The following is a 21,797-nucleotide window of genomic DNA, read 5'->3' on the forward strand; positions in this document are numbered from 1 at the left end:
GTTCAATCCTCTAATCACAAAGTTTCCAAGAAGGGAGATGAAAATTGGTCCCTGGAACTGATTTTACTACAAAAATTGCCAAAGAAAAAAGACAACTGAAACTTGCTTCTGTGCAAAACTTTCAACATATCAAGGGTTTCGAAAAATAAATTTCGAGATAACTATGGAAAATACAGGTGTATAACAGGGGTGGTTGTATTATGATTATTTACTTGAAATCCAGTAGTGTTCGTTTTTATGCTTTTACCTCCCTATATCTCCAATTTTCCCCTTTTCCTCAAATGTTCAAAATTACTACTTTATTAAGGTTGTGGGTACTTGGAGCAGCTTACTGAAAGAGGCTTTAATCAGCAAAGGGGTAGATAGCTTAAGGAGGGTCATTCATCTTCATTTGGATCTAATAAATTGACCAGGACCAGCCTAGCTAGTCCCAGTGCCTGTTGCTGGTTATCAACAGGCACTGGGCATGGTATTTCTATGCAAAATATTTTGACTTAATAAACTATTTTATGAATTGTATGCATAGCAAAAGTTATTGTTGTACATATGTATATTCAAGTAATAGGGGTCTTAGTTTTAAAAATTATTCCCCCCCCTCGCCCCATTTTGCTCTTTGAAACTTTCAGGTAATTTTTTATGAACTCACAAATCACAATCACACCTGAATATTATTGCCTTTCTAAATTTAAATTCTAATTTCAACAATAACCCATTTGTTCCCAAAATAAAACTACTTTTGTCATAACATATGTCAACTTCTTGTGAATCTTTTCAATTTCGAAATATGGCTCTATAAATCTGAACTTGCACATTTATTGACTATTGCAAGTTAATCAATGAAAGCTGAATAGGCTCAAGTTTGCATTCAGAGTATTTATCACTGTTTAAGCTGCTTTTGTATATTTTGAGGTGTAGAGACTGGACTGTGGACTTTCATAAACTTTTCTTACTTCCTAATTTTTAAATTTACTCGAGGACAGTTGAAATGCCTTATTGGCTGAACAGCTAATAATACATACATACAAATAATTGATTTGCATACTTATAAATGATTTGCAAACCTAATATTTTTAGAACTTAATAGTGCAAACTGAAATAACTTTCTGGGTAGTGTTTTTGTCCTAACCGCCCTTATATCGTAATAAACCACTCTATAGCTATTGTTAATAAATGTTAAAACGGGGGGGGGGGAGTGACTTCAAAAACTCCTCTCTGGCAATGCCATTGAACTTGGGTATTTTAGTTTCTTCCCATGAAAGTTACAAGCACTTATGAAAGGTTTTTTTTTTTAAGTATTAATTTGCTGATTCTAGAAAATATACAAACCTCTGACTGCTGCAACCTTTGAAAAACCTCAAAATTAAACCTCTTGGTATCTGCTTCTCTTTATGACCAAACTTTTCAAACATTTTCAGAAAAACTTTCGACGCAGTAGATCTTTCATCAAAGTGTCTCTCGTTGTAAAAAAAGCAATTTTGTTTTCCTATACTTTTTTGTATTATTGCCTTATTTCTATGTGTTTGTAGTAAATGAAATCTGCATACAATATTTTTAGTACAAATTTCTGATATTGCCTTGAAAACAAAATTTTTTACCTTGAAAAGTACTTGAAAAGTGCTTGAATTTTTTTCTGCCTAAAGGGTATGAACCCTGAGTATTATGGTCGCCAAGTTTTTTCGCCAACTTGGCGACAAATTTGGCGAGTTTTTTTTTTTTTTTTAATCTGGTTTCAATTTGGTTACTGTTGGTGGTATTTAGAGAGTAAACTATTGAATCACATTAAAATTGTCAATAATAGGAAAATGACATTAAATTGGAGTAAAAGGAAGTCATATGAGGCACACATCAGCTCGTTAATTTAGCTTTTATTGACTGCTTTAGAAATAACCTAAATATTATGATGTTCAGCCTTAGCCCATTTTATATGTTATTTGTTTAATCCTTATTTTCATTAATTCCGACTACTTATATCCTCTATTAGTTCGGATTAATTAATTAGGCTTTAAGGTAAGTGCACCTATAGTGGATATGCACCAAAAGCTCACAACATCTTTGAAAAAAGAAAGATAATAAAACTTTTTTCCCTAGCTACGTAGCCCCCAAATAAGGAGGTAGTTTTTAGGGGGACCATCTAGCTAGGTAAAAGGTCTTATTATCTTGATTTTTCGAAGACGCTCTCCGCTTCTAGTGTGGTATCGGAAACAAATTGAAATTTCGGCTGTTTTCAATGTCCGATACGTATATTAGTTTAAAATGGGTTTCTTTACTAGCGTAAAATTAAGTATTTTTTTCGCCAAATGATGAAAATTTTGCCGAATGGAACACAAAATTTCGCCAACTACTAATTTTGCCAAATAGAGCTCCAAATTTTGCCGAATGGTGAAAATTTTACCGAAATCAGGAAATTTTTGACTTCCCATCGGGGAGCCCCGGGTAGTATCTACTATAGGTGCTCTTTCCTTAGTATTTTTTTTAAAAAGTCCCTTTCACTCAGCAGTGCCCAATGGGAGGTCACTGTGACCTCCCAAAAATGCCCTTATTTAGCAAATTTCGTCTGACGATTCGGCAAAATTTGGAGCTCCATCCGGCAAATTGAGAGTTTCAGCCTCCTCAAAAATTTAACTTCAGTCTTAATTTTTGTCTTTAGATTTGTTCGTGCAAAGTGTCCCTAATTATACGTAGGCTTGGCTCCTGGGGTAGGCGGCCGCATTGGGCGGCAGATTTTAGAGGCGGCAAATTTCGAAGTTGAAACATGTTTTTTTTTTGAAGTAAACTGAAGCAAAACATCTGTTTCTGCGCCATTAGATTCACTGCTTCAATGCTAAAAATAAAAATAATTTAGAGTGTGTTTTAATGCTTGGACATGCAAAGTATAGCTCGAAATTTAACTAGAATTTCAATTTTCTTTTAGAGGCGGAAAATGGCGTGATTTAAAAATCTTTTGAATATATTATACTGTTTCAGGTCCGTAAGGTGCACTACTTTAATGTTAAAAGATAACTTAAAGTGTGAACCAGTGCTTGGATATGCAAAACGCAGTTTGGAATTTAACTAGAAACTATATTTAATTTTAACACTTTACTATTCAGTAAATTATCGCCCATTGGCCAGGGCTAAAGCAGAAATACATAAAATACAGTCCTCGGCTGGAAATGACTGAGCTGGCGGTGTATTTCTGCTTTAACCCTGGCTAATGGGCGATAATTTACTGAATATACCATGCCTTGCCTTCAATATTCGAGTTGAACCGAACCATTGCTTCGATCACTCGTCTGGTCTGCTAATTCTATATTAGCTACTAGTTTGTTTGGTACTCTTGGCTTCCTTTAGAGGTTTTCCATTTCCAGCTCAGTCACTTTCCTATGCCGGGCTGATGAGTGGTGTATTTCATGTACTTTACTATTATTTCTATTTTTTTAATTTGTTATTATTTTATATTCTTATTTAATGGAGGGGGGCGGCACTTGTCAAATCGCCTAGGGCGGCAGAACTACTAGAGCCAGCCCTGATTATACGCATAAGTCTTCCAATTTTCAGCTTTCGATGTTAGCTTTGTTGCCATAATTTATTTCCATGAGAGTGAGAGGACGACATTTTGGTGTACCCCATTCTCTCTGGGGAACGTCCGTCGTTCGCGTGTACCTGTACCGTCCGCGCGAAGCAGCCGGCGTGACGGTGTTGGCCCTTTTCGTGAATCCCCGTCGAAGAAAAATAGAGCAGCTGCCAATCCGTCAACACTCGATCCTTCCGTTTAGAACGCATCTGTAGCAAGGCTGTCATTGAGATTTTTTTTTTTTTTTGAAAAATCCAAGATTGGGCTCATACGTAGGCTTACCAGATTTCTAAAATGTTCAACCGGGACACAGGAATGCTTCCCCCCCCCCCTGCGTTGCCGGTATGCAAAAGGATACACACCTGTGGATGATTTTTGAAGTATTTTATAGAGCAGTTTATTCTTAATGTAAAAAATAATGTTTACTAATTGTGGATCTAAAACAAGGGTAATGAAAAATGACATAAGCAGACAATATTTGGATATTTCACTTCCGAGATGTAAATATTTACAACTAGCAAAAATACCCGGCGTTGCCTGGGTCAGTAATAATTATTAGAAAAAATCGTTACTTGCTTTTGTTTTCTGTTTTAAGTGAAAGAATTTAAAACACATCTTTTTGACGTGATTAAAAAATCGAGTTTCTTCCTTACCCATAAAACTAAATTAGCAGTAAGTATAAAGAACAAAGTAGTATTGATTTAGAAACGAAAACACTATATTTAAGCATATACAAATTTAAAAAAACATGAAATTAATCTTCTCGTGTTTAAAAAGATTAATCTGTTGATACTTTTTTTTTTAACATGGAGTCTAAAACCTTCTCTGTATGGCTAATGAAGTACGAAGTGATTAAAAAAAAAGTAGCTGCGCTCGTAATCCCCTTATACTTGCTTTAGTTATTTCGGGAAATTTCAATCATTGTGGGCTCTTGGTGCGATTTTACCGAATTTGCGAAAGTCGTTTCGGGGTACCTTCGATGATGCTCCCCCATTCTTTCCTTACTTTGTAAAACGATATGATATTAATTTTCCTTACAGAGATATCGTCGCCAGATGCTGAGATATTTTTGGTCACCATAAAATGGCGCTAAACAGTTTCATCCGAAATGTTACCAAAATAAGTAATAAAATTTGGTGATTGTTTGAAATTGTGCAAAAAGGAAAATTAATGGAAGTTTTTGTGCTGTTTATGGATTTGCCTAATTTAGTTGCTGGATTATTTAACACAGTAAAAAAAGTCTTTTGAAAATTCTTTGATTGGCGATATTTTGTTTACATGGTGAAAGCTGAGAAACATTATGACGTAGTCTTCGGCTTCAAAAACAGCAACGTTGAAAGAACTGCCAAATGTATCAGCTACGGAAATCTTTCTGCAAACATTTTGGCGATCTGCTGGTTGTTTGGATAATGAGTAAGTGTTCAATCAGCATAAATAATAATAAAAACCATTAATTACATTAAAGTTCCGTTTAAATGGAAAATCATCAGCCAAATCATGTATTATTTGCCAATCTTGTGCAAAAATCTTACTTCGAGATTTGACTTGAGAAAAGCCTAGAACAATCACGAAAAGCAAAGAAAGTCAACAATACAACAATTGTCGCTATCGACAGGGAGTTGAGATGATACACTAAATACTGTATTGAGTTGAGGAAAGCCTTCGAACATGGATCTAAAAAGCTCATAACTCGTTTTTTATTCTACTTAGAAATTTCGAACAGGTGCCATCTTCAGCAGAAAAATCAGAGCTTTCGATGGACATATGATGTAAATATGTGCAAGTATTTTTTCATCCCAATATTAGCGAATTTATACAAAAATTGTGTTTTATTGCCCCCCTAATGGGGTTTTGCCCCCCATAACGGGACGAAAACTACCCTATGTGTTATTCTGATGCATAAGCTATATTATTGTAAAGTTTCATCAAAATCCGTTCAGTAGTTTTTGCGTGAAAGAGTAACAAACATCCATACATCCATACAGACAAATTTTCGCATATATAATATTAGTAAGATTTATTTTAATTAAAAAAGACACTTTGAATGAGGAACAAAAAATGAATAATATTTGAATATACTTTTCATTTTATAGGACTTTTTTGGTTTTAATCTTGTTGTAAAAAATCCTCACAAGCTAATCTAATGTTAATTTTACAAGTCAATGTTACAAATGATAAAGTAAATGTCCCAAATAGACCTTCAAAGTTTATTACTTTAAAATCTCATTGGTCATTTGTAATCATATTTACCTTTTTTTGGACGTAAAATAAACCGGCCGGGGCACCGGGATTTTATCTGAAAACGGGGACGTCTGGCACTCCAACTTATACAGTTCTAGATAACATCTAGCTCAAGATTTAGGCAAGAAAACAACATATTACGTACAGAAGAACCAGTGGCGCCCCCCATGTGAGGTTACCATAACCTTCCAAAAATTCCCTTATGCGGCAAATTTTGTTAGACGATTTGAAAAAAATATTAACCGGAAAAATTTGGAGTTCTATTCGGAAAATTCAGATTTTTAGCCTTGCCAAAAAATTGAGTTCGGGGCCCCCTGAGGAGAACTCCATTTATCCTGGATCAATTTACACCTGACCCCATTCGATGATTGGATTCTAATTAATCAATTTTAATTAATTACTGTGAGTGTTGAAAAAATGGGAAGAAAAAAAACTATTTTTAAAGAAAGAGAGCTTTTTCTTAATTAAATGAAATGTCAACACTTTAACATGTTAAGTGCAGGACCCGATTAAGATGTTTGTGTTTTGCTCTTTGCCAAACATTTTTTCAGGGGCCCCCTGTAACCAAAACTTTTAATTTTAGTCATTTCCTAAAACAATTTTAGCCATTTTGGGCTTCTAAGTCACGGCCAAGTTGGCCTGTTCAGTAATCAAGCCCTAGTTAAGTGTACTTTCAAGTGCTACATACAGAAGCAGTAAAATATTTTGATACTTGCGTATTACCATATCTGTACTAAATTGGGTGGTACCTTATATTGCAAAAAATAGAAGTGACATAGTATTACGATAACTAAACATGATAATATAAGATGTCGTCAAACTGCCCGTTGCAGTATCCCATTCATATCAAAATTATCTAAGGTATAGCTTTAACTAGTATGTTGTGGCCATCACGAAACTTTCTTTTATATTTTTCTTTTTTTTTCTGATCTCTCCCCATGCTTGACGAGGAAGCAATATTCCTAACAAAAACAAAATTACACATGCAAAAACTTGACGACCATCCCAATCTCTGAATTATTGCTAAAGCAAAGCAAAGAGCGAAAATTGAAAGTTATTTTAAAAGCCTTGCTTGAATTAATTACAAATATTTTATTTGTTAACAAACATAAGATGGCAACAGCTAAAAATTTTTAAATCATTGAGATAATATTTCCGATCATTTCCATACAATTAAAATCACGAGAAATACGCAGACGACAATCTATTACGATTTATCTTTCTTATTGTTGCATTAATAAAGCTATTTTTATTCAAAAAAAAAAAAAAAAAAAAAAATCAACACCTCTTGGAGCGATTGGCGTCAAAATTGAACCAAAGCCTGTTTACATATGGATTCACATATATTCTAAATTTCAACCAGAACGTAGCATTACTTCTTGAGATACTCACAATGGAAAAAAAGAACGGGCGATTGCGCTACCCCCCTTTTTACCTGTTGACACCAAAATGAAATCAGCTCTTATACCCACTAAGGGCTACTTGCCGATAATTTTTTCTTTCATTCCGTTCATTATTTCTTGAGATACAGCAGTCACAATTAACGACAAAAAACGTTCTATAGCTCAACCCCCGTTTGAGTTATTGACACCAAAATTGAATCAACACCTGTTCCTGTTGATGGCAACATATGGACCAAATTTTGTTTGATTCCGCCAGTTACTTCCTGAGGAATAGCAAGCACGCGTAACTCAAAAAACGTCCCATTGCTCCACCCCCCTTGGAGGAATTCGCGCCAAAAACCAATGGGCACAAGTTCACATAGGGGCACATATGTGTACCAAATTTCGTTCGATTTCATGCGGTAGTTTTTGCTGTAGAGCGGCCACGAAAAACTGGTCACACACATACAAACACACACACACACATACATACACACACACAGACAGACAGACATTTTCCAAAAATGGTCGAAATGGACTCAGCACACCTCAAAACGTTCGAATCCGTCAAAATTCGAAATTCGAAAATTTGCACGAATCCAATACTTTCTTCTATATACTAGATATAGAAGAAAGTAAAAATTGTTGTAAATATAGAGCGAACTTGGAGTTGTTTCGGGATTTGCGAAAGATATTAAATTTTTACAGGGATTTTTTTTTCTAGACTTAATATTTTCATTTTGCTATAGTGCGATATGGAGTGAGTCAAAAATCAAAATTTTACCTATAGATTTGGTGCCCCCCAAATTTTGGGCCCGAGCCCCATGTGCCCAAGCCTTAATCTGGCCCTTACTGTGATACTTCGAGCCTCGATATATGCGGGGAAACGAAAAGGAAGGTTGGCAAATCTGCCATACCTGTGGCTAGGGAGGGAAAAGCGCATCCCCACAAATAGGGAAAAGGGAGAAAAAGCATTGTGGCGTAACAACAGATGAGTCGGGCTTCTGCATGCCACAGGTAAGCAAGCAGTTCAAGAGTGGCAGTCAGTCAGTCGAGTGTGGCCCAGCTGTTCTATCGGTGAGGGCCGGCTGCAAATCCATTGAGTGAAGTGTGTGTGTGTGCTCGCGCTGCATCGGTTGTTTTGATGGGTTCGAGTCCGCGTTGGTGATTTCAGTGCGTATTTGTGCTGGTGTATAATTATGGAACCTGGATGCTTTTTCATTGGTGTTTCCGTGTCTCTCAAGTGGTGAGTTGTTCATGATTTTATAAAGGAAAACTGCTAGTTGTGATTAATTTGTAAAATATTCGCGTTGAAGTGTTTTGCCAAAATGGACTTTTATTTCTTATCCTGAAGTACGTTTATAATGTTCCCTTTGGCAGAGCCGGCACTAGTAGTTCTGCCGCCCTAGGCAATAGTGACAAGTGCCCACGCCCCCTTCCACATTGAATAATAGAATAATATAAAAAAAAAAAATTTTGAATTTTTTCATCTTGAATTCAAATTATGTTTTTCGCAATCACGAGTGTGTGTGAGTATATGTAGGCGTGTGTGTTTGTGTGTGGGGGGGGGAGGGTATGTGTGTTTGTGTGTAGGGGGTATGTGTATGCGTGTGTACGCATATGTGTTTCTGTGTGTGTATGTGTTTGTGTGTGTATGTATGTGTAGGTGTCTGTATGTATGCGTGTGTGTATGTGTGTAGCTGTATGTGTGAGTACGTGTGTGTGTGTAGTTGTGTGTGTGTGTGTAGTTGTGTATGTGTGTGTAGTTGTGTAGGATATTGATGTACCCTGGAGACGGCTTTCGCTATAGGAGCAGCATCGTTTGGAGCCGGTCGACGGTGATGCTGCAGAGGGTGCTGGTGGGAAAATAAAATCATAGGAACGCCAAAACAGTCAAATGAAAGCAATAAGCAATCGTGATTGCTCAATAATAATATATTAATAAAATCCAAATAATAGTAAAGTGCTAAAAATTAAAGTGAGTTTCTAGTTAAATTCCATACTGGGTTTTGCATATTCAAGCACTGGTATACTCCATGAATTATCTTTTTTTTAGCATTTAAGTAATGCATCTTATGACACTGAAACAGATATTAATATTTTCAAAAGCCCTTTTTTAAATCCGCAATTTTCTGTCTCTAAAATTGAATTCTGAACTATGCTTTGCATGTAAGTAAACAATCTATTTATTTATTTTTCTGTAGCGTTGAATAGCTTATGCCGCTGAAACAGATATTCATATTTTAAAAAAATGTTTCAGCTTCGAAATTTGCCGCCCTTAAAATCTGATGCCCTAGGCGGCCGCTTAGGTCGCCTACCCCAAGAGCCGGGCTTGCCCTTTGGCCACTATGAGTTGTTTGTATCATACAGCGTATAGAACCTTGTTCTTATTCAACCCATAAATTGATTTTGTTGAGTGCCATTACTAATCAACTTTATATTGTATGTTATGAAACAAATTCAAGTTAACATTCTATTCCAAAAATTAGCAATTAGCAGATAAACTAAAAATGAAACACACTGCTCATGTTTTAAAGACGATATTGATTCGAATTCATTATTTTAAGTTAAATATGTATGTACGAATGTTTGGAAAGAATGTGTTGTTGATCAAAAGTTCAGTCAAAATTAAACACAGGCCGTAATTCGCAAGAACTAAACTAAAAATTAAACTTGCTCGATATTTCCTTGATAACTGTTTTTTATATTTTTGTATGGACCGGGTGGGGAGGGGGGGGGAGAGAGGTCATGGCTCAGACAGGCACTATTAAAATTTTAAAGAGTATTTTCAGGGATATTTTCTCGTTTTTGTGATGGAGACTCCCGATTTCGGGGTGGGGGGGGGGGGGGCGCCTTTGCTCTTTGGATAAGGGCATTCCAGCTTTGGGCTACTGTACCTTAACTGTTGTTCCTAATCTATTCCATTCAAAAGTTATATTTGTTTAATCCAAGCCATACCTTAAATAAAGAACCTTTTGTTTCAATTTCAAGCACAACAACTGAAATTCGAATAAAACTTGCTCTAGAAATTTCCTTTAGTAGTTTAGTAGTACTTGTTCTAGTTTTTGATTACTACTTCTGTACTTTTAACTGTTGCCTCTAAAATTTCAGTTGAATTAGTTGTTTATTAAATTCAAGTCATAATTCACAGGAATTAAAATAAAAATAAAACTTTTTCTATCTTCCCTCATTAACTATTTTTACCTTATTGCTATTGTCCCTTAACTCTTGCTTGAAAATTATTCAGTTGAATATTGAATAAGTTATGTTTCCCAAATATTTTTGTACTTACTCGCAGCTCATCGAGCTTGTGAAAGTGTTTCTGAAATTGCAAGGATGTAGTGCAAGTGTTAGATGTGTGCAATTGTGCAATACGGCACACATCTAACAGTTATTCAAAAGTAGTCTTTGGAAATGAATTTAAACGAAAATACAACAGAAAATAATCAAAAAAGGCATCAAGGCTGGAACATAGATACAACAGTTGCATAGACCTTCTGACACATCCAAATTTTATATATTTAACGGTTTCGTTCATTTGTTTGGTGGATTTTCTTTTTCGTTTAACTACAGTCGACTCTCACTATAACGCGATTCGACTTACGCGAAATGGCTATAACGCGAGTTTTTCAGGAGCAACGACTTTTAGAGCTAAAGCAAATTTCTCGCTCTATTAACGCGAAAATATTTGGAAAGGAATCGTGATACTAAGTTTCGGCTTTGTTATTGACTACTAAACATTGACTTCGTGTATGTACTTTCATCAAAGGTGATGAAATATGGTGGCACCTAGGCACAGTTTCATCTAAAGTTTGAAGATAGAAACAAAAAGCGAAAGTTTGCGACAATTTAAGAAAAGGTAAAAAATACTTGATGCGCTTGAACAACTAGAAAATGGGTCGAAGGTAGCACGGCAATTATGTTTGAGTGAAGTTTTCATACGTACAATTAAAAGTCAAGAGAAGGCAATCCGTATAGGTCCAGACCTTAGTTTTAACATGAAGCTCGCAGAGTGGTGTTTAAGCAAAATGCAAACAATATGAAACTGAAATCTGCTCTTGTATTGCTGATTATAGAGACTCTGAAAGAAGGGTGTTACCATAGCTGTAAATGTTATAAAAGTAAATGCAAAGCCACTGCAGTTAGAAATATATTATAATGACGATCGGATTGCGCAGCAAAAATCACGGAACTGATGTGATATACCCCACCCTTGGCGACTTTTTCCTGTTGGCGCCAAGAAAGCGTCGCCAAGAAAACGATGTATGACGACATATGTCATACATCGTTCTTAGCGACGCTTTTTTAGCGCCAACAGGAAAAAATCAGATAAAAAAACATGATCAAAGCACTTCAGAACACAATATTTATAAAAACAACATAAAAGCACAACAAAAAAACATCACGAATATATGCTTCAAAAATGTACAGGGCCGGGGATTTTGTAAACATATTAAAATACAATGAAATAAATTATTGTATTAATTACAAGTCGAAATTAATGCATTAATTTTTTTTTCATCATTTCTCCGGGATACGAGCCCTCGGTCTCATAGTAAGCCGAGGTCTCATTACGAAAGTACTATGAGACCTCTGGCGAGCCAGGACCTCGCTCCGCTCGGTCCGATATCCCTCCGACTGTTAATATACATTACAGTCGGAGTATGGTCACAATTATGTATATTTATGTATATTATGCATATTCATGTGTATGTACACCCAAGGGTGGCTCCTTCCGTTCAGTGCACAATAATGACACAGTTTTAAGTGTGAAATATGCACCATTATTGTGCAGATTTATTAATAAAATTCAGCATTTTTAAGAGTACAACCGAAAGAACTTTCAATTGTTAACATAAAATTCAGTACCTAAAGGAGGCACGTTAATGTCTAAATAATTCGTGGCATCGATAAGAATTAACTTTTAGAACAAAATAACCGTACTATTTCTGTAAAATTAATTTACATACAGTAAAAATAAAGTTAAAAACTACAAGAACCCCTCAAGGATTTGTAAAAACAAAGAATTTTGGAAGTGAGAGGTTTTTTTGAATTCTAAAATAAAGAACTTACCTTTTTATATGGTATAAATATTCACACTCAGTCTAAAACAATACATCATATGACAATGGCACGTTACAGATACACACCACGTTGGAGTTAACTTTTAATTAACCTTCAAGTTTGAAGAAACTGGCATTTTCTAATGTTTTTACTTCAAAACACAACTACTGCATTTAAACTAACACAAAATAAGCATTCCTGTAAGGTATATTGCACGAAACAATACCACGTATCTCTCCTGCGTGAAACCCAAACAACCCAAGTAAACAAGTTTGAACAGATCTGTAAGATTGCCTTCGGGTTGCTAAACACAGGTTAGTTTGGCCAGGGATGCCATGCATAAAAAATTATCGCCTCATTGGCGAGAAAAATATTTTAATTTTGTGCAAAAAAATCGAATGTCGCCAAATGGGGGGGGGGGTATATCACATCTGTACCTATTCGAATATATATCAAAGTTTCGGATATTTTCCGAAAATATGATGATCTTTTCGAACCCTGATTAGGGGCCTCCACACTTCCAAATCCGGCCCTGTGTATATAGGGTAGGCAACCATTCGCAGCACAACAACACATCCACGCAAATGAAGGACAAGGACAGGAGAGAGAAAGTACATTCATACCCGAGCCGGGATTCAAACCCGGGATCTCCCCATCAGTTTAATAGTTATACAACACGTTTTTTTGCAATTCAAACGTGGGCAACTTCCTTCAATATCAAGCGTGTAAGCTGTGCTTGTCCATTATTATAATATCAGTGGCTGATAAAGTAGCTTTTTAACGGACTACATCAAGTATCAATACTTATGTTGTTCGATTAATCTTAAAATTCTCTCCGTTAAGCGGAAACACATCCGGCAGATATACAGTGACCAGGGAGGTGACAGTGACTTAAGCGTTTGTTCATTATCAACACATTCCTCGACACTACACAAAACCTGACAAAGGCCATTGTCTGCTAATGCATCTCCTTAATAAGCAGACCATGTGCATTCTCGGAGGTATTGTTATGAAAGTCTGTATTATTTGCAAAATCAAGAGCCCTGCCTGTTAGATCGTTTATCAAATGGTGATATACGTATAATGCTAATAGGATTTAAACGATTTTCCAGATATGCAGGTTTAACTTTCTTTTGCTAGTTTTTGCTTCAATCGATTCATTAGCACGAGTTTTGAACCCAATCTTTATGGTGTGTGGGGCTTGGACATTTAGTTTTCATTTGGAGTTATATTAAATACAAGTCGGTGAATTCCTTCATAGGGGGGGGGGGGGTTGGCGTATAAACTCAATGTCAGGATTTGGGTTCCACAATTTTAGGTGCACCAAAATGGGGCAAATTTCTTTCTTTCTACTTTTGTTTTTTGAACAACTACTTTGAAAATGTGCGGGTTTTCTTAAGAGGGGCACCGAATTTCACCAGGAATCTATATATTTCCGAATTATATCAGTTCCATTCATTTCCTCTTACAGTACGCGCGTTAGAAGCAATGCAGTGGAATATTTCAACTATCCGAAATCCGACTATCCGAATCGCTTTCAGTATTCAGAAGAAAAAAAAAGAAAAAAGGATAAAACGTATTGCAATTCATAAAATAATTATTCAGTGTACACGCGCAATAGCCAAACAGCTTATAGTCTGACCACGGATTGTATGGAAAGACAAACATCCGCTTTACAGCCGGAAATGGACGAATCTATTATTTTTTTCCGATGTCAGCTTTTGCAGAAGCAGAGTCTCATTCAAATGAGCGGAATACGCGCATCAAATTTTTACTTTTCCCCCTTATTCACACAGATTCGTCTTATCTGGACCTATGAAAATTCCATGCAATCCGTGGTTGGACAGTACTTTGACCGGAATCTTTAGAAAGCAATGACTTTCCGACAGTAAGTTATGCCCACAGTACAGTGTACTGCACACTCTGATAGTGATATTCTGATAGTTGAAATTTTATATCTAGTGGATGACCGCTATACTCTAGTACATAGCGTTCACTGCTGACCCCTTTTTCGTTTCTTCATTCCCCTGAAATGACACAATCTGACTAATAAAACAGTCAAGTTACCGGAGAGAGAGAGAGATCGAGATCCAGAGTTCTGCCTTTTTATCTTTACTAATAATAAAGCTGAAAGTCTCTCTGTCTATATCTCCCTGTCCGGATCTCTCTCTGTCCATATCTCTGTCTGTCTAGATCTCTCAGACGCGCCTAGACGGTTCGCCCAATTTTCATGAAATTTCGCACAGAATTAGTTTATAGCATGGGGGTGAGCACCTCGAAGCGATTTTTCAAAAATTCGATTTTTCTCTTTTTCTATTAAAATTTTAAGAACATTTTCCCGAGAAAAATTATAAGATGGACGAGTAAATTACCAAGTTATCATAACGTGGAACCGTAACATGGACAAGCTAATTGCCGAGAGTTGATCATACATTATTTGTAAATATACAGGCGAACCAAAAGATCTTTTAATTTTCTACTTCGGGCAAAGCCGTGCGGGTGCCACTAGTGTCAAAATAAAGCATTTCCCTGCAGGTCAAACACTACCAAAACATATTATTAAATTATCATGCCGTGGCGCGAGTTTCATTGTTCATGATGTCAGGAGCGTTACTCGATCATTCGCTATTATATATAGGTGGATATTAGTTATGCGTTATCACCAACTTTAAAAGTTGGAAAAGGTTCATCTTTGAAAAAACATAAAACAGATAGGTGTTTTTTTTTTTTTTGAGCAATCACGATTGCTTATTGCTTTCATTTGACTGTTTTTAGCTTGCTATCATTTTATTTTGCCACCGCCACCCTCTGCAGCATCACCGTCGACCGGGTCCTCACGATGCTGCTCCTATAGCGAAAGCCGTCTCCAGGTTGCATCCATGTCCTACACACACGCGCATACATACTACACAACACTAACGCACGCACACACATATACACACACACAAACACGCCTACACACATACACATACACACAACTACCCACACATTCATGCCTGCAGACAGAAACAAACACATATACCTACATACCCCCCCCCCCACACACACATTCAAACACCAACTACCCACACACTTATGCCAACACATAGACACAAACACACATGCCTACACACACATACATACCCCTACAAACACACATACCCCCCACACACAAACACACACGCCCACATACACACACTCTTGATTGCGATTAACATAATTTGAATTCAAAATGTCAAAATTCCAATTTTTTTTTTTTTTTTTGGTGCGAATATTCGTCGACCTCAAATCGGGAACTTAATGTGAAAATAACGCTTAGAATTAAAATTAAGGACAAAATCGAATTTTTAAACAAAATGCTGTTTTGTACACACTTACGGCCCAGTGCAATTCAAATGAGATACCGTTCACTCCCCTCCTTTTTTCATGAAATTTGGCACAAAATTAGTTTGTGGCATAAGGGTGAGCACCTCAAAGCGATTTTTTGCAAGTTCGATTTTGTTCTTTTTCTATTCCAATTTTAAGAACATTTTACCGAGCAAATTATCATAACGAGGACGAGTAAATTACCAAATTATCATAACGTGGAACTATGTAACAATCCGTAGTAAAAAATTAAAATGACCTTTTAAATTTCTACTACGGACAAAGCCGTGCGGGTACCGCTAATCTAAATATAAAATGCTCAAATCTGCCGAAAATTTAAGAAAAATCGCCAAATTTAGCGATTTTCAGTGGCAAATGGAAGATATCTTTAATTTCTTGCAAAATCTTTAACTATGGTCAGATTTTTTGAAAATTCGACAGGCTTTAAGACCTTATATCTCGATAATGGAGAGACAAGGGCAAATTATCATGCGTCCAAAAATTTGTCTGGCTATGTTTTTTCTCGACTGCTACCTTTTTTTTTTTCTTTTTTAAAATCAATTTGTGTGTACCTGATATTGAAAACAGACAGGCTTTTGATGCATTGAACGACAATACATATTTTAAACAAAAACACAGTCATTGCGGTGATTCAAGTTTATAAAATTTTAGCATTATACAAAAGAAAGTTTGCATGATGTTCGTAACAGTATGTTGTACAACGGTCATTGTTTTCTTATTCTCAGTTACGTTACATTTACGTTTCAATCTACTTATATCGGTCAAACAAAAAACGCAAATCGGTAGATAACTTAATGATTTTTTTTAATGAGGTAATTTTTAACTTCGTTGGAACAGTTATAATTTCAAGTCTATTTAAAAAAAACTTGCAAAACCCAACTTCTTAATGTTTCGTATTACATAATTCTTTTCGAAGTTATAATTCCGCAAATTTTATTGTATTAAGGTGAAAAGATAAGTTTTAGTAGAAAAAAAATTGTACTTGTGTATAAACTACGCAAGATATCAAAAGCCTGGAGAAGGGTGATAAATGTTTTTCGTTATCGATTTCGGTATGAAGCGGCTCATTTAAAAAAAAAGATCGCTTAACTGATATAAACAACAAAACGCTTATTTGTTCGTCAAAAGTTGCCAAAATCAGTCTTGTTGAAATTTAGAATTCAATGTTTAGCTTTTAAATAAAGCACTTTATTAAATGACTGAAAGTTATATTTAAAATAAAAAACAATCCATCAAACAATTGTTGAAATTTAAAATTAATTGTTTAATTTTTAAATAAATCAATCCATTAAAAAAAATCTAATACAGTCGAATCCCGACTTACGCGAGGGATGCGTTCCATGACTCCTCGCGTAAGTCGAAATTTCGCGTTGTGGAAAAGTGTTGTGTATATGATTTTTTCTATTAACAAACCCAATCATTTTAGACATTTTTAAACACTTTTAAAACTGTTTTAGACCATTTTTAAACTATATATTACTGTTTCTTACACATAGGGCTGAATTTTAAAAAAGCTGCATTATTTAACATAAGATACTGTTACGATGCACAAAATCAATGATCGATGGGAGAGAGAGACATAAAAATAAAAGTGCGGTACGTACAGTAATGTAGTAATAATAAAGCACTGCACTGTAAGAGTATACAGTAGATGCAATAAGTTACATTTATAAGTTAAAAATTGAAGATAGTGATTTTGGTACAGATGTGATATACCCCCCCATTTGGCGACATTCGATTTTTTTGCACAAAATTAAAATATTTTTCTCGCCAATGAGGCGATAATTTTTTATGCATGGCATCCCTGGCCAAACTAACCTGTGTTTAGCAACCTGAAGGCAATCTTACAGATCTGTTCAAACTATAGTGCCTAGAAAGAGTAGTGTGCCGACCGGCGCTTTTTTCCCCACGATTCTTGAAGACAAATTGTATGAAAACCTCTAGATGGCAGTGCGGTCGAGATGTACGTTCAATTTCGCGGTGTTTACATTAGTAGACGCGTTATGTTTTCCTCTCCTTTTCTTTTCCTTTCTTACTTTCCAAAAAAAAAACTTTTATCTGTGGATCGTTATGTGATTTTTTTTTGTTAACAAACGATGTCTCCTAAACCCCATTTTTTGCAAAAAAGAAAATAAATTTAAAAAAATCTTTCTATTTGGGGACGCACACAACAATTGTGAAATATTTTTTGAAACGGCAGGAAAGGGGGGGGGGTGTCCCCCTTTTTACTTAATAATAAATACATTTTTGAGTGCATTTTTTACTTGGTATTGTTGCCGTGTTACAAAAATATGTAAATGTTAAGAATAAGATAAGTAATCATTTGCATCAAATAAAAGTTTTGATTATTAGTAGCTGTAATGTCACATGACCTCACAAAAAAACTCGTTACTGCTTTTGACATTAGTTGTTGTTGTTGTACTTTGGAACACCAACCAATGTCAAAATTATCAGTGTGTCAAAAAGTGATCTTAAAGCTTCTTGATTATTTCCTAGCTTTATCTGACTTAACCACCGAGACCAGCGAAAATTTTTACTTTTAAATTAGTCTCATGCTACACTAAGAATATACAGGTAATTTTAAACTTTTATAAGTATACCCGAATTACAAGAGACCTTGCTTGTTTTAACTCTATAAAAAAATACAGAGAGCTGAAAAATCCAAAATTATCGGACTTAAGTGTTGTGATTACAAAAATCAATACAAAGGCGTTACATCGCATTGGTTGTTGTTGTACTGAAACAGCTATCTCTTTGTGGACACTTTTGCATCATAAATTAAATTTCGTCAAAATCTGTCATTTTCGGTTTTGTTTCTCCGAAGTGCAGTTGCATACGATACGCCATTAAAATAATCTACAAGAAGATATTCTGATGTCCATGCGTAAAATATCTTTCTCACTCGTCATATCGAAAATTGCATCCTCAAAGTGTAGGAAATATTCTGTACATTCCGCAGAAAAACCTGAAAAATAATCGTATTACATTTCCAGCCATATGATTGATGAAGGTATGTTTCCAGGTTCACACGTATGTATCGTTGACTCTTAGAGTGTAGGAACCCTCAAGTGAAAAGAATTGGAAAAAAAAAATCCTTGAGAGAAAAGTCTATTACTTTTGACACGAGAGATATTTCTTTTCGACTCTTGTGCAATTTTTTTATATGAAAGGAAGATTTATCCTTAATTTCATATTCTTAAACTAAATTAGTTGTTTCTTTAGTAAATGGTTAAACTCGAGTACAATACACAATATTGTTGCTTTCAATTGAACCTACAGTTGTTTAACTGATTAATCAAGCGATAGTACCTATTAGTGATGGGAATAACGAGAACTTATGATAATAGAGATTTCGAGGATCGAGCACTCGAGCGATTGACAATCGAAATCTTGAACGATTGAATGCTCGATTATTTTAATAGTTAACTCGAGTTGTGATAATCGAGAAATCGAGATGTGATAGTTGAGAACTCGATACCTGATAATAGAGATCTTTTGAAATCGAGCAATTGACAATTGAGATCTTGAACGATTGGATTCTCGATTATTTGAATCGTTAACTCGAGTTCTGATAATCGTGAACTCGATATGTGATAATCGAGAAATCAAGATGTGATAATCGAGAAATCAAGATGTGATAATCAAGAATTCGAGACCTGATAATAGAGAAGTCGAGTTCTCGAATGATCTTGAATAATCGAGTGATTTGATTATAAGAACTCGATTATGCCTATCAATAGTACCTTTCGTTACTTTTAAAAACATCGAAACATTTTTGTCAAGCAATATAGGAAAACTGAACATTTAACTCTTTGTTATCTATCATCACTAATGCTTTAACTAATTTGAAACTTAATTGCATTCTAATTAGAAGTGACTTTTTTAATTTAAACTATAAACTCTTTTTGCATACTTTAAAAAAGAAATTAATTCATCTCAACAACTCGTGTGCAGTAAAATAAGGGAGTCTCTACAAGTATAATTAAAATCAACGCTTAGAAGTTCTTATTCAAAAACAAAATGTGGAAATAGCAATATAAATATGGAAATAAAGAATTTTCCTCTCTGCCCAACAATTTAAAACTCCCAACAGATAATTACTGGAAATAAATGAAATATGTCAAGAGACTTATAAATGTCTGACTGCTTTTCCTTTTCAGTTTATTAATGGGGAAAATTTCTTAGGAAAACAAGCAATTTTCATTCCACTGAAACTTTTAAGAAGACAATAGAAATTCAAAGAACGAATTGACAGTCATTATAAATCTTACATGGTCCTTCATTAAAATTTATCATGTTTGCTACGAACTTCTGATTCACAAATATTCGAGTGGAAATTTTATTTTTCATTCGAAAGTAATATTTAAAATTACTTTCGTGAAGTTTTCAATTTTAAACTTTGAGTTTTTGTTCATTTTTTGAAGTATTCTGTCGTAAACAGCAAAATGATTTCTCGTTATTTATTTCAAATAAAACACTAAAAACCGATTATGTGTTTGTGCAAATGTTTATGCTCTGAAAATGAATGATGCTGCAACAGACATATACGATGAATAAAATAGTTTACACCTCCCCCCCCCCCGTCCAAAAAAAACATGTTTTTGTAGCAATGTAAACTGAAAAAATTATTTTCCATGCTAAGTATGATATATTAAACCAAACAATTAACTTTAATGTAAAAAAACAGTGGGGTGCTCTCAGTTTGCTTTATTGAGAGATTCTTCGTAAAGAAATAGAAGAGATTTGTGGCAACTGAAATGAAGCGCTCCCTCCCCGCCCCCCGCTGTTAGCTTTTTTCCCATTAAAGTAAATTGTGTGGTCAATTATTTCATCATGCTTTACGTTAAAATATTATTTTATTTTTACTTTTTTTCTTTTTATTTATTTATTTATTTTTTTCGTTTTTTAAACTATTGCTTTATATTTCAAAAGTCCTTGAGTTCTGTCTGAGTCCGACTTCTTTCTGTCTAAAATTCCAAAAATGGCGATGTTCAAGTTATTACTACATTGCATGTGGAATCTAACCCGCATTGAGCCATAACGTAATTACGTTTAAAAAAATACATATATAAATATCTATCAGTGTTATAAGACGCAACTTCCAACCTTTGTGTGCACCAGACAAATGTTTTTATGCTCTCCTGCAAAAGTAGTGATAATGTGACTTAAGTTGGCATGACTTTGAGTTATAGAGATTATGGTAAATTAGTTTGTAGTAGCGTACGTTCAAGGTAAGCTTAGTAGTACATTAGTTCCTGTAACGAAATAAATGTCGACCAAATGTCAAGGTTCATATGTTCAGTGTTTTACACATTCGCACATTTCTCTATCGCGTGAATTAGAAACTATAACAGCTGCAAGTGTACTCCAAAGTCGCTTTTTAAAATCTGAAGATCACAATTCTATTGCAGCTTGTCAGGCAACAAAGATTAGAAGCCCTATTACTACTTATCTCTTCCTAAAGTACTGAATAATGACCGAAGCATTACACAAGTTTGAATAAACCGTTTATCGATCACTATATCCTTTTTAATGTTCTTAAAACTGTGAGTGCTTTTAAACAATAGCATAATACTGATCTGCTGGTTGCTTTCTGTTTAATTATGGTCACATATCTGATTCTAACTAATTTTCAGTATTTACCATAATTCGCGATCGGTATACTCTTCCTTCAGCTTTTACTATAGATATTTTATTTTATTTTTATTTTATTTTAAACCAATGATACCTTCGTACCTGCCATTTCTGGCTTAACCGGTGAAGGGTACCATGGTGGTTGAGGGGGAGGGAAAGAAACTGAAGGGAAAACTCTTGAAATACATATACATATCGTACATACGCACATTCCTATACGCACATACATACATATATATATACATATACACACATATACATACATACATACACATATACATAAATATGAACATATACATAGAAAAAAAAACTATATATATATATATATATATATATATATATATATATATATATATATATATATATATATATATAAGGGGGGAAAGGCTTGAAAAAGTTAGTAGGCTCGAGGTGCTATATTTGGAGCCGAGTTACTAGGAATTAATGAGAGAGAATGCTGTTACATATATGTCCTCGTATAAAACAAAAATATTAACAAAAAAGTAAATATACAAAAATACTTATAGTCAAAAGACTCTTGGTTAAAAGGTTGTATA

This window comes from Uloborus diversus, chromosome 9, assembly GCF_026930045.1.
Source record: "Uloborus diversus isolate 005 chromosome 9, Udiv.v.3.1, whole genome shotgun sequence".
NCBI lineage: Eukaryota > Metazoa > Arthropoda > Arachnida > Araneae > Uloboridae > Uloborus > Uloborus diversus.